The 13780-nt window shown below is 39.1% G+C and overlaps 1 protein-coding gene and 1 pseudogene across 6 annotated transcripts in view; one reads left to right on the forward strand and one right to left on the reverse strand.

Annotated features, from left to right (window-relative positions):
- Nucleotides 1-13780, reverse strand: part of LOC137331279 (mediator of RNA polymerase II transcription subunit 12-like protein) — a 482895-nt gene that overhangs the window by 289731 nt on the left and 179384 nt on the right. The gene's annotated exons all lie outside the window — the stretch shown is intronic.
- Nucleotides 3086-4037, forward strand: LOC137331701 (G-protein coupled receptor 87-like; annotated as a pseudogene).

Below are 13780 nucleotides of genomic sequence, written 5' to 3' on the forward strand. Positions count from 1 at the left end.
TGAATAAACACTTGATCCAACACACACATCATAAACTTTCAGCTTTGTCAGGTAAGTGATTTTTCTTTTATGCTTGTGATTATATACATTGATCATCATGAGATCATCAGTGTCAAGTTGGAACTAGTTACTCATTCAGAACTTTAATTGTGCCTCTACGCAAAGACTTTACACTCTCCAAGTGGAAAATGTTATTTTTTGCATTTGAAGTTAGATTGAGAACATTGACTCAGGTATAATAATCATTTAAGTTAAAGCCAAGCTATCAGTGAACTCAAGCACATGATTATAATCAATAATTTTAACTATGCCAGTGATAGGAACATAGGAACAGGAGTAGCCCATTCAGCCCCTCGTGCCTGCTCCGCCATTTGATAAGATCATGGCTGATCTGTGATCTAACTCCATATACCTGCCTTTGGCCCATATCCCTTAATACCTTTGGTTGCCAAAAAGCTATCTATCTCACATTTAAATTTAGCAATTGAGCTAGTATCAACTGCCGTTTGCGGAAGAGAGTTCCAAACTTCTACAACCCTTTGTGTGTAGAAATGTTTTCTCATCTCGCTCCTGAAAGGTCTGGCTCTAATTTTTAGACTGTGCCCCCTACTCCTAGAATCCCCAACCAGCGGAAATAGTTTCTCTCTATCCACCCTATCTGTTCCCCTTAATATCTTATAAACTTCGATCAGATCACCCCTTGACCTTCTAAACTCTGGAGAATACAACCCCAATTTGTGTAATCTCTCCTTGTAACTTAACCCTTGAAATCCGGGTATCATTCTAGTAAACCTACGCTGCACTCCCTCCAAGGCCAATATGTCCTTCCGAAGGTGCGGTGCCCAGAACTGCTCACAGTACTCCAGGTGCGGTCTAACTGCACGGTGTTTTGATACGTTAGAGGCATTCCCCAAAACACTGCACAGCTACGGAGCATTTTATGTTTGAGGCTATTTGATTACATGCTATACTTCAAATGTTTTTTCTGTCTACTATTAATGTCCAAAAATGAATTTGGTCATTTTGAATCGTGAATGTTCTCAGTACAATATAATGGATTTTTGCAAATATATTACAAAGCTGAAACCTAATCAAGGCAGTTCAGATAACAACGAAAACTGCATCTGCAACGCTTGTGTGGTTTGTCAATGGCATATGAACCCTCAAATTGAGTTGTATTCTTAACAAGAAAAATAAACCAAAAAATCTATTAGAGCAGAAAAGGTTAAGAGGAGATTTGATAGGGGTGTTCAAAATCATGAACAGTTTCGATAGAGTAAATAAGGAGAAACTGTTTCAATGTCTTTCAAGGAGCCAGCAGAGGCACAATGGGCCGAATGGCCTCCTCCTGTGCTGTAACATACTATGATATTATGTAAATGTGACCACCATTTCAATACTGATCTCACCTTGGAATACAGATGATGGTTTCATACAGGACCCAAATTCCTCAGTTTTTTTCTTGTAATGTCTCTGCTAGTGAATAAATATAAGCCAAACCTGTAATAATGACTCAAAAGCAAAATACTGCAGATGCTGGAAATCTGAAATGAAAACAGAAAATGCTGGAAATACTCAGCAAGTCAGGCAGCATCGTAGAGAAAGAAACAGAATTAACGTTTCAGGTCGATGACCTTTCGTCAGAACTGTAATGCTGACCTTTCCTTCTCTGATTCACATTCAATCTAGATTCTCTTGTGAATGACATTCAATAATGCAGATATTGGAATGATCCTCAAAATGGTAAGAAGCCCTGGAAATATATATATAACACACACACATCCAAAAGCACACTCCTGTGAAACCCTGCAAAAACATTTAGCTTAATCACAGACAAACAAGTACAACAGCACATAACAGGGATGAAAACAGAAAACGCTGGAAATGCACAGCAGGGTTGTCAGCACCTTGGAAGTCACTAGCATTTAGGTGTGGATCCTTTGTCAGGCCTGGAAGATAAGCAGACTCCTTTACAAGGTGAATGAAATGAAATGGGGGAGAAAAGAGTCAAAAGTCATGTATTACTAACATTTACAGTTGTTATTTAAAATTTCCAAAATTTGAAGATTTTTTTTTAAAACCAGTAGATAGCAGGAAATGAGGTGACATCATGTTAATAATCTATGGTTCAGATGACATTGGTAAACCAGCTGAACTTCCCTCCTGTAGTTTGTGGTGTTTACTGAACCACCTCAATCAGCAAAGTTTAGATGATTCATTTGCCGGAATCCATCACACTAGATCTAAAGCATTCAACATTAATATGTAATAAATTATTTTGGAGCTCAAGCAAGTGTCAGCCTTGGCTCAGTTGGTAGCACACTCACCCCTGAATTAGAGGGTTGTGGGTTCAAGAGTCACTCCAGAGACTTCAGCACATAACCTAGACAGACACTCTAGTGCAGTTCTGACAGACTGCTGCATTGTCTTTGGATGAAAAACCGAGGCCCCGTCTGCCCTCTCAGGTGGAGATAAAAGTTGCCATGACACTATATGAAGAGCAGTGGAATTCTGTCTGTGTCCTGGCCAATATTTAGCCCTCAACCAACATCACCAAAAGAGATTATCTGGTCATTTTATCATGGCTGTTTGTGGGATCTTGCTTGTGCAAATTGGCTGCCAGGTTTCCTACATTACAACAGTGACTACACTTCAAAAGTATTTCATTGGCTGTAAAGCACGTTGGGACAAACTGAGGTTGTGAAAGGCACTATATAAATGCAAGTTATTTCTTTCAAGAACAGGCACAAAGTCTGCAAGCAGTAGTTACATAGTTTGCCACAACCCTGCAGAATTTGACATATCAAAAGCCCCCTGTTAGAGATGGGCAGTGTGTAATGTATTTACTGAGGAAAACCAAAGCTTGCTTTATCATAAGGCACTATACATCAAGTGAGTTGTAGTGATTAGCTGTTGTACTTCCAAAAGGGACATAAAAAAATATTAATAAACCGCAACTATTCAATAAAATACTAAATCCCCAAGCACATTTTGCTTTTCAAGGACTGTTGCCTCTTATAGCAAATTGTTATGTGACATCTTTCACGAAAGGTAACTTATTCTACTTTAACATTCAGATGTGTTGATGGCTGACTCTGCAGCAAACACCGAGACTGTCACCAGGACAAATTACTCTGGCAACACGACTTGCCAGATTCTTTCCAATGGCTTTACAACATTTACAATTATTGCCTATGCATCAATTTGTATGGTTGGAATCATTCTCAACAGCCTGGCTTTCTGGGTGTACTTCTGTCACATTCCCAGCAGAAACGGCATCATCGTCTATTTGAAGAACCTAGTCATAGCCGACTTCTTGCTGGTCCTGTCACTGCTGATGAGAATCATCGGAGACAGCAAAGTGGACTCCCCAGTACGGAGAAAAATCTACTGCAATTTTGTAACGTGCGTCTTTTATTTAAACTTGTATTCAAGCATTTTCTTCCTGGGATACATTGCAGCCACCAGATACCAGAAAATTGTCAAACCTCTCAAAACATATGCATTTCAGAACCTCAAGTCCACAAAAATTCTCTCCGTAGGAACTTGGTGTGTACTTGTCGGTCTTGGATTGTCGTATATTTTTGTGACATGGAAAAAGCCAACCCATAAAAGTACAGGAGGAACAGAATTTAGAACTGGCCTGGGAATTTACTGGCACATAGTTCTCCACACTGGTGGCACAATCGTGTTTTTCTGCGTGTTAATAGGGCTTTGTTTCTTTTATTTTCAAACTGCAAAACGACTCGACAAATCCCCTTCTCCAAGGTCACTCAAAAAGCAAGCCAAGGCAAAGAACAACATTCTAATTCTGCTTGCGGTGTTCTTGGTTTGTTTTGTTCCCTACCACATCATAAGGCTCCCTTACATTTTAACTCATAAATGTCATTTCAGATTGTTTTTGGAAAAAGACATTGTACCACTTGAAAGAATCTTCCATTGTGCTGTCAGCACTTAACGCATGCTTCGATCCAGTGATCTACTTTCTGTTTTGCAAGGCATTTAGGTTAAAGTTAGGCCAGGACAAAAAGATATAGATTCTCACAACTCTCATTAGGTGAATGGGGAATCTCTCTAATCAGCAGCCATTTTTTTTAAAAAACAAATCAGCCAAATGCTCAGAATTCTTCAGGAAGTGAAAAGCTTTGTTACGTCGTATTAAGGTAAAATAATGATTTGCTTTGCACCAAAAAGAAAATGCAACGAGTGGTAAAATATATGTTCAAACGTTCTAAACTCCCGACCACAAAATATTAACCTAGCAATCTTGCAAACGTCTGTGCAAAACACAATACAACTAACGTTTTATACGGATTGCTTAGTTTGGATTGTGCGAGGCTGGCACCCACTTAGCCACCCATGCGCCAACTCCCTGTGTTGACAATGTTAAGTCTCCCTCTCTCATTCTGGTGGCAGAATCATAAAAGCACAAAAAAAATGCGTCTACCATTCTGCTGCCAAGAAATGATAAAGATGGCGAGGCAGCGCACGAGTGGCAGTCTCCTACAATCTCAATTAAAGAAATGAGAGTGTACACTGTCTACACACGGGTAGTATTATATGTGTTATCATTCTCAGTTTTTAAAAAATCCAACAGTAATTGGAATTTCGGTACGTTGGACAATCAATCCCATTGCTTCTTTTGATTTTGATATAAACAGACTGAAGCATTCCAAGTACTCAGGACAATTCACAGTTCATTGTGGTCAATGTTGATGCCCGTACCCATATAACATTATCATGTCTGAGATTCACAACAATATTTGCTGTACCAGATGCTGCAGTCACGATCGAGAATCCAGGAGTATGAGTTGCCTACCTGGTGCAAGCGTAAAGGTTGTCTTGGAGCAACTGCAGAGGAACTTGGAAAGGGAGGCAGGGGAAGATCCAGCTGTTGTGGTCCACATTGGAACCAATGACATGGGGAAGAAAAGGGAGGAGGTCCTGCTAAGGGAATATCAGAAGTAGGAACTAAATTAAAAAGCAGGACCTCATGGGTGGTAATCTCAGGATTACTACCCGAGCCACGTGCTAATTGGTATAGGGATAGACAGATCAGGGAGGTGAATACGTGGCTGAAAGAGAGGTGTGCGAAGGAGGGGTTCCATATCATGGGACACTGGCACCATAACTGGGATATGAAAGAGTTGTACCGCTGGGACAGGCTCCACGTGAACTGGAAATGGGACCAGTGTCCTATCAGAAAGGATGAATAGGAAGGTCAATAGGACTTTAAAAAAGTAAGACCGGGAAAGGTGGTGGGGGAGGGAGATCTGGGCAAGATAACGTCAGTCTGAAAAAAAAAAGAAATAGGAAACGAGAGTAAAAATCAGACCAAGTTAACGAATATGGGTAACACTAACGGTCAGGGAACACATACAGTTACAGAATATAAGTACAAAATGACTGAAATACATAGGGAGGATAACAATTACTAAAAGCAAATTAAGTTGCCCGTACAGCAATGTGCACAGCATCCGAAACAAAACAGGAGAACTGGAGCCAATAGTTCATAGCGAGGAGCCAGACGTGGGAGGGATAACTGAAACATGATTGGCAGCTAAATATTGTGGGATATAACGTATTTAGAAAGTGTAGCGTAGCAAGAAGGGCTGCTTGGGTTGCTGTAGAAATTAAGAGACATCATAATGGCAATAGAAAAAAGGAACACAAGTAACATTAAGATAGAAACAGAATCCATATGGTTGGACACAAAGGGTAAGAAGGGAACGATCACGCTAATAGGTATATTCTGCTGACCACCTGAGAGTGGAAGGGGAGTGGAGGATGAAATATGTAGACAAATCTATGAAATGAGTAAAAAAAAAACTGAATAATAATCATGGGAGATTGCAACTACCCCCAAATAAACACACGAACAGGTAGGGAAAGGAGAAAAGGGAGTGGAGTTTTTGCAGTATGTGCATGACTCCTTTCCTGCCCAGTATGTGAAAAGCCTAAAAGAGGAATCACTGCTGGATCTAGTAATGGGAAAAGAAGCAGAACAGATAAGAGAAGTAAGCATAGGGGAGCATCTAGGCAATAGCGATCATAACAAGGTTTAAAATAAACATAAGTAAGACAAAGTCCAAGGTAATAGATTGGGAAGAAGCTAACTTTGAGGGGATGAGAGTAGAACTAGGGAAGGTAAACGGGGAAAAAAATTTTGACAGAAAGAAATAGAACAGCAGTGGATAATATTTAAAACGTGATCAACAGCATTCAGGAGAAGTATGCGCCTCTAAAAAGCAAGAACAAACTAGCCAATAATGAAACACCATGAATGAATAAAGAGATACGGGTAAAATTGAAACTAAAGAAAAAGGCATAATCTAAGTACACAGACAATAAAGGAAAGGATGACAAAAGGGAATATGAAGAGCTTGGGAAAGAAGTCAGAAATACAATTGGAAAAGCAAAGAGGAAGGATGAGATTAAATTATCAAGGAATATAAAAAGAAATATGCAGGATAGGGATAGGGCCTCTAAGGGAGGCACACGATAATCTCACAGGTAACGACAGCGAAATGGCAGAAATATTGAATAGTTACTTTGCCTCCATATTTACCAGGGAGGCTAAAAAGATGGGCAGGACATTGGAAGAGATCGAAAAAGATATTAAAACATTTAAGATAGAAAGGAGGGAAATAATAGATAAAATAATCAAACTTAGGGAGGATAAGACCCCTGGTCTTATAGATTGCACCGGAAATATTAAAAGTTAGGGAGGAGATAGCAGAAGCTCTATTACATAAAAATTCACTAAAAAAGGAAATAGTGCCAGAGGACTGACGGACAGCTAATGTTATTCCTTTCTTTACAAAGGGAGCTCGAACAAATCCAGGGAACTATAGACCAGTTAGCTCAACGTGGTAGGAAAGATAATGCAATCTTTACTCAAAAATGTAACAGAAAGACAGCTAGAGAACGAAAATATAATAAAAAGAGTAGTCAGCATGAATTTCAGAAGGGAGTCATGTTGACATTCTTTGAAGAAGTAACAGAAAGAGTAAAGAAAGGCAATGAAGTAGATGTAATATATTTCGATTTTCAAAAATCCTTCGATAAGGTACCACATTGTAGACTCTTGATTAAAGAGACAGCATGTGGAGTCAGGGGACAGGTAGCAGAATGGACAGCAAGTTGTCTACAAAACAGAAAACAGGGTGTAGGGTTTAAGGGTAGCTACTCAGACTGGCAAAAGGTGGGAAGTGGTGTTCTACAGGGATCGGTTCTGGGACCACTGTTGTTCACAATTTACATTAACAATTTGGATTTGGGAATCGGAAGTGCAATTTCAAATTTTGCGGACGACACCAAATTGGGGGGTGTAGTTAATACAAAGGAAGAATGCGTCAAAATGCAAGAAGACATTAATGAACTTGCAGAATGGGTGTATAATTGGCAAATAAATTTCAATATACATAAGTGTGAGGTGGTGCATTTCGGTAGGAAAAATAAGGAGGCCACATACTGCTTGGATAATAAGTCTAAACAGGATAGCGGAGCAAAGGGATCTAGGAGTACAGATGTACAAATTTTGAAAAGTAGCAAGACAGGTTAATAAGGCCACACGGACTGCAGCGGTTCAAGGTGGCGGCTCACCACCACCTTCTCAAGAGCAATTAGGGATGGGCAATAAATGCTGGCCTCGCCAGCGACGCCCACATCCCATAAACGAATAAAAAAACATTTTTTTTTAAATAAAAAAGATAAATCAAGCACTAGGATTCATTTCTAGAGGGACGGAATTGAAAAGCAAAGAAGTTATGTTAAACTTGTATAGAACCTTGGTTAGACCACACTTGAAGTATTGTGCACAGTTCTGGTCTCCATATTATAGAAAGGATATAGAGGCATTGGAGTAGCTGCAAAATAGATTCACAAGGATGATACCAGAATTAAGAGGCTACCCTTATCAGGAAAGGCTGAACAGGCTGGGACTCTTCTGTAGAAAAGAAAAGGCTGAGGTGTGACCTGATAGGGTAGACATAGAGAAAATGTATCCACTTGTGGGGGAGTCCTAAACTAGAGGTCATAAATATAAAATAGTTGCTAATGAATGCAATAGGGAATTGAGGAGAAGCTTCTTTACCCGAAGAGTAGCAAGAATGTGGAACTTGCTACCACAAGGAATAGATGACGTAAATAGCATAGATACACTTAAAGGGAAGCTTGATAAGCACTAGCGAAAAAGGAATAGAAGGGTATCCTGTCGGGTTAGATGAAGTAGGAAGGGAGAAGGTCCGTATGGAGCATAAACGCCGGAATAGACCAGTTGGCTTGCTTCGGTGCTATAGTTTCAATGTAACTCGATGTAAACACAGTGCTGTTTTAATAATCTTAAGACTTTTCATTAATATCTGGAGAATGAAAGAGACCATTTTAGGTTAATATTTTCTTTTTAAGTGATCAGAAAATTGGGAGAGAGGGACAAGTAGAGTGAAGACTTTGGTGAATTTTGGTTACTTGCAGTTTTTGAAACGTTGTCACCAAACAGCTCAGCAAATGTTGTACTTTGGTGCATGTGCACTGGCATTGGGAAGGGAGGTGGTTGTGAGGGCGAATAGGATGATCCTCTGCATAAGGCCATGCGGCAGTTTAAAATGAATAGAGTAATTAAAATAGGAAGCAGTTCCCATTTTTGCAAACAACCCTGCATAAAGAGAGCACAAGCACCGAGATCCCAAACAAAATGTCGCACATTTGAAGTCGAAACAAGAAGAGAGATGCTCTTCTGTTTGCTGGATAGCTGTGAAATGACCACTCGACTATGTTGAAAGAAATGAAACAGATGTGGTTAATTGATCTTTCAGCGTCTTTAAATGAGGTTATGCAGTATTTAAAATTAAGGATTTGTTATTTATACTAATCTTCTGATGAACAAAATTACATAATGTTTTCTTTGTTACTTGTATTGTACTTGTCTTATTCCTTTGTCTAGGGTTGCTGTATGATAGGTGCATGTCACAGTAGGCACAGCACAGGAGGCCATTCCGCCCATCGTGCCTGTACCGGCTCTTTGAAAGAGCTATCCAATTAGTCCCAGTCCCCTGCCCTTTGCCCAACAAATTTTTCCTCTTCACGTATTTATCCAATTCCCTTTTGAAAGTTATTATTTAATCTGCTTCCTCTACCCTTTCAGGCAGCGCATTCCAGATCATAACAACTCACTGCATGAAAAAATTTCTCTTCATCTCTCTTCTGATTCTTTTGCCAATTACCTTAAATCTGTGTCCTCTGGTTACCGACCCTTCTGCCACTGGAAACAGTTTCTCCTTATTTACTCTATCAAAACCCTTCATGATTTGATTTGAACACCCCAACAAATCTTCCCTTAACCTTCTCTACTCCAATGAGAACAAACCTAGATTAACTAGTCTTTCCACGTAACTGAAGTCCTTTTTTATTTTAGAGAACCATAAAGAACCAGAAGTGAGATGAGGAGGAATTTTTTTGCACAGCGAGTTATGGTGATCAAGAATGTACTGCCTGAAAGGATGGTGGTAACAGAGTCAATAATAACATTAAAAAAAAGTAGTTTCCTCCTCTTGGGGGTGCCACTGCCACATAACTTCACAGTAGGGATTGCCTTGGGTGGTAGGACCAGTCCTTTGGCACAACTTTATTAGCAAAGACGTTTGAAAGACTGTGATCAGGGCCCCTGCAACTTCCTCATTATGCCTGGTGCCTTTTCCACTTTGCGATCAATCAGTTTTTTTTAATCTGAGTACTACTTCCCTATTACCATCCTATTTAATTCTCTACCTCCTGCATTTGCACTTCATTCCCACTATCACATTCTTCTGTGAAAACTGGGACAAAGCAATCATTTAACAACTCCACTATTTCTTCATCCTCAAAAAGCAACTTTCCTTTTTTATCCTTAATTGGCCCTCCTCACCTTTCTTTAGCTATTCTTTCAATTTAAGTGTTTATAAAATCCTTTATTATTTCACTTTGTTATCTGCTATTCATAATCCTCTTGGCCTTTCTAAACTTTTTTTCTTTTATTTTCTATACTCTGGTTTTATTTTGTTTTATTAATGTACGTCTCACTTTCATTTCTCTACTCATCCAAGGAACTTCAGCTTTTGCTGCCTCCAATTGTGGGAACATGCCTAGTTTCTTGCCCAATCATCTTTTGTTTGATACTTTACACCGAACATATTCACTTCATAATTGAACACAACCATCCAATATAATTTACAAACCCAATTGCTGAAAGCATAAAATTGATTTCCTAACTGTCACAACCACATATATCTTTCAAAAGGGAATTGGGTAAATACATGAAGGGAAAAAATTTACAGGGCTGTGGGGAAAGAGCAGGGGAACGGGACTAATTGGATAGCTCTTTCAAAGTGCCGGCACAGGCACGATGGGCCAAATGGCCTCCTCCTGTGCTGTACCTACTACTATATCGCCATTTGAGTTCAATCCTAAACAAATGAAACTGAGATCAGCAGGGCCGCAGTTATTGCGCAAACACGGTCAGCTGAATGAAAAGTTCAGTATGCAGTTATTCCCATTAGTCATACTAGTAATTCCTCTTTCTTAATAGGAAGGAACAAGAAGGAAAGTGTATTTACAGAATGGCTTATCATGCCCTCAGGATATCCCAAAGCTCTTCAGAACCAACAAATTACTTTTGAAGTGCAATGCGTGTTATGTAGCTAAACACGGTAGCAAATTTGCACAAAAAATCTCACCATAATCAAATGAGATGAATGACCAGTTTATTGTGATATTGGTTGATGGAAACATGTTGACCAGGATATTGCAAGAACTTCCTGCTTGGCGTCGAATAGTGCAAGGGAATCTGTTACATTCCCCAGAGAAAGCAGACAGGGCCTCGGTTTAATATCTCATCTGAAAATGGGCACCTCCGACATTACAGCCCTCCCTCAGTACTGCAGTGCCCGTCTAGCTTATGTGCTCAAGACCATAATGGGGCTTGAACCTACAACCTTGTGCCTCGGATACGGAAGCGGTACCGCTGAGCCAAGCCATAATTATGAAAGTTGATGGCTCAAATTAGCATCTGTACTAATTTTGGCATAAAGACACTGAGATTATGGCTCTTCTTTAGTTCCCTTGCTTGTACTGCACATCCATGACACGATACGGAAATCCATGGTGCATAGCAGATGTCACAGATTTTTCCAGAGCCTCTATAATTAAGAAACAGTTATATAGACTCTCCAATAAAAGACTTTATTGCAAAATATTATTGTGGTCTCAGAAGAGAGTTTTCAATATTCCAGAGTTAGGTACTGCACTGCCATTTAAAAAGATTTATTTTTTACTTTCGTAAAAATGTACATCTTACAATAAATCTGAACTCATTATTAGCCTGAACTATATTGTCTGTTGGTGTGGCTTTATTCCACCTATGAGGGAGATTAAGAGTATACAGTGGGCATAAATTGTCCCCTTCACTGCATACATAAAGGTTAATTTTTTAGTTCATTGGAGTTGCTGGCCTACTTTTGAGTGTTACCTTTTGTAGCGATCATGAGCAAAAAGTGTTACAATTCGGGACCAATCCTAATAGTATTATCAATAAGAAGATTCCATCTGATGATTCACATCAAGCTAATAATGGACATGAAGAAAAAAAGTGGAGCCCAGCACGTTTCACTGAGGCAGCATTGCACAGACTTACAATAAAAATCATTTACACGACAAAGCTGACATTGTTGATCTGTCAGGCACTACTATTTATCAGCACTATCAAATGGTTCATCCAGCTAAATTAATACCTCATTTGACATGCTCAGCCATGAGACCAGGATGCCAGACTCTACTGAAGATCTTGATGTGTCAAGGGTTGCTCTTCTATCCTCGAGCTGGACAGCAAGAGGATTGTTGCATTTCTATTCCCCAAGGCCGAACGTGTTGCAGCTAAAATGGCAATTATTTTGCAGGTTGTTGCTTTCAGATTTTGCAATGGTGGCTATGGTTTCCATCAGCTTTGGCACAACTGCTATATACAGGCTAATAACTATAGCTTTTATTACATATGACATTCACTTTTTTTCAATCATTTGGGATGTCATAGGTCTAGATGAAATAAGCGAGAAGGGACCATTTAATTTCTCTGATGAACCTTTCAGAACCCAAGTTCCTGAGCCACATAGGTCAGTAATACTTGAGATCTCGCATTTCAAAAAGGTTGTTTAATTTTCTGTGCCTTATATCAGATCAGTCTTGCTGTAAGTTAACAGAATTTCTGGTGGCTTGGATTTCAGATGGCTTTTCAACAGATGTCATATTGAACAGGACACTATAAATCAGTGTAGTTCTCCTTAGTCACAGGATATGCAACAAGCTATGGGCCTGCCAAGACCACCACCAAATCTGAAGTTTTGCTTATCTTAATCTCATTGTTCAACCCCCAACCCAGCTTTCATAAAGGGTGGCACTAAAATCTGGTAAAGTGCCAAATGTTTTTTGTAAAATTAAAATGTTTAAAATCTAGGTGTGATATGAAAAGCACACACAAGGAAACCATAGAATGCATAGTTAGATCTCTGAATTAAGACAACTCCAAGTAACCTATATCCCATTGTGCATCCCTATTTATTTTAAAGTCACAATGCTGTTTTGAAATAGAAGTCAAAGTAGAACTGATGCATTTGACTATTCATTTCACCACTTGCTACTTCTGGTAAAAGGAAATGCTGTACACCACAAACTGACCAAGAACATCATGAGGGTAAAATATACATTTTGTTGCACACACAAGTCTATTCCTCTCTGAATAAACACTTGATCCAACACGCACATCAAAAACATTCAGCTTTGTCGGGTAGGTGAATTTTCTTTTATGTTTGTGAGATTATATACAGTGATCATTATGAAGTCATCAGTGTCAAGTTGGAACTAGTTACTCATTCAGAACTTTAATTCTGCCACTATGGAAACACTTCACACGCTCCAAGTGGAAAAGTGTTTTTTTTGCATTTGAAGTTAGTTTGAGAACATTGACTCAGGTACAATAGTCATTTAAGTTAAAACCAAACTATCTGTGAAATCAAGCACATGATTATAATCAATCATTTTAACCATGTCAGTGATAACTGCACTCTGTGATGCCACCTTAGAGGCATTCTCCGAAACACTGCACAGCTATAGTGCATTTTATGTTTGAAGCTATTTGATTAAATGTCACAGTTTAATGCGAGCAAAAGGCATTGCAGGTAGTTGGAAGTTTTGGGTGCTTCCATAAAGACTTGACTTTAAGAAACAAATTTCAACATCAGACTCAATGATTATCCTCAACACGGGACCTTTCCTTAACACATTTCAGTACAGGACTGACAAGAAAGCCTTACTGTCTGAACGTTTTTTCTGTCTACTATTAATCTCCAAAAATGAATTTGGTCATTTCAAATTGTGAATATTCTCGGTACAATGTAATGGATTTTTGCAAACATATTACGAAGCTGAAATCTAATTGGGGAGTTCAGATATCAATGAAGACTGCATGTGAAAACCTTGTGTGGTTTGTCAATGGCATATGAACCCTCAAATTGAGTTACATTCTTAACAAGGAAAATAAATCAAAACAAAAACAATTAGAGCAGAGAAGGTTAGAGAAGATTTGATAGGGGTGTTCAAAATCATGACTGGTTTTGATTGAGTAAATAAGGAGAAACTGTTTCCAGTGGCAGCAGCGTCGGTAACCAGAGGACACTGATTGAAGGACATAGGCAAAAGAATCAGAGGCGACATGAGGAAAAAAAATTTTTAAATGCAGAGAATTGTTATGAAC

This window comes from Heptranchias perlo, chromosome 13 (genome assembly GCF_035084215.1).
Source record: "Heptranchias perlo isolate sHepPer1 chromosome 13, sHepPer1.hap1, whole genome shotgun sequence".
In the NCBI taxonomy this organism is placed as follows: domain Eukaryota; kingdom Metazoa; phylum Chordata; class Chondrichthyes; order Hexanchiformes; family Hexanchidae; genus Heptranchias; species Heptranchias perlo.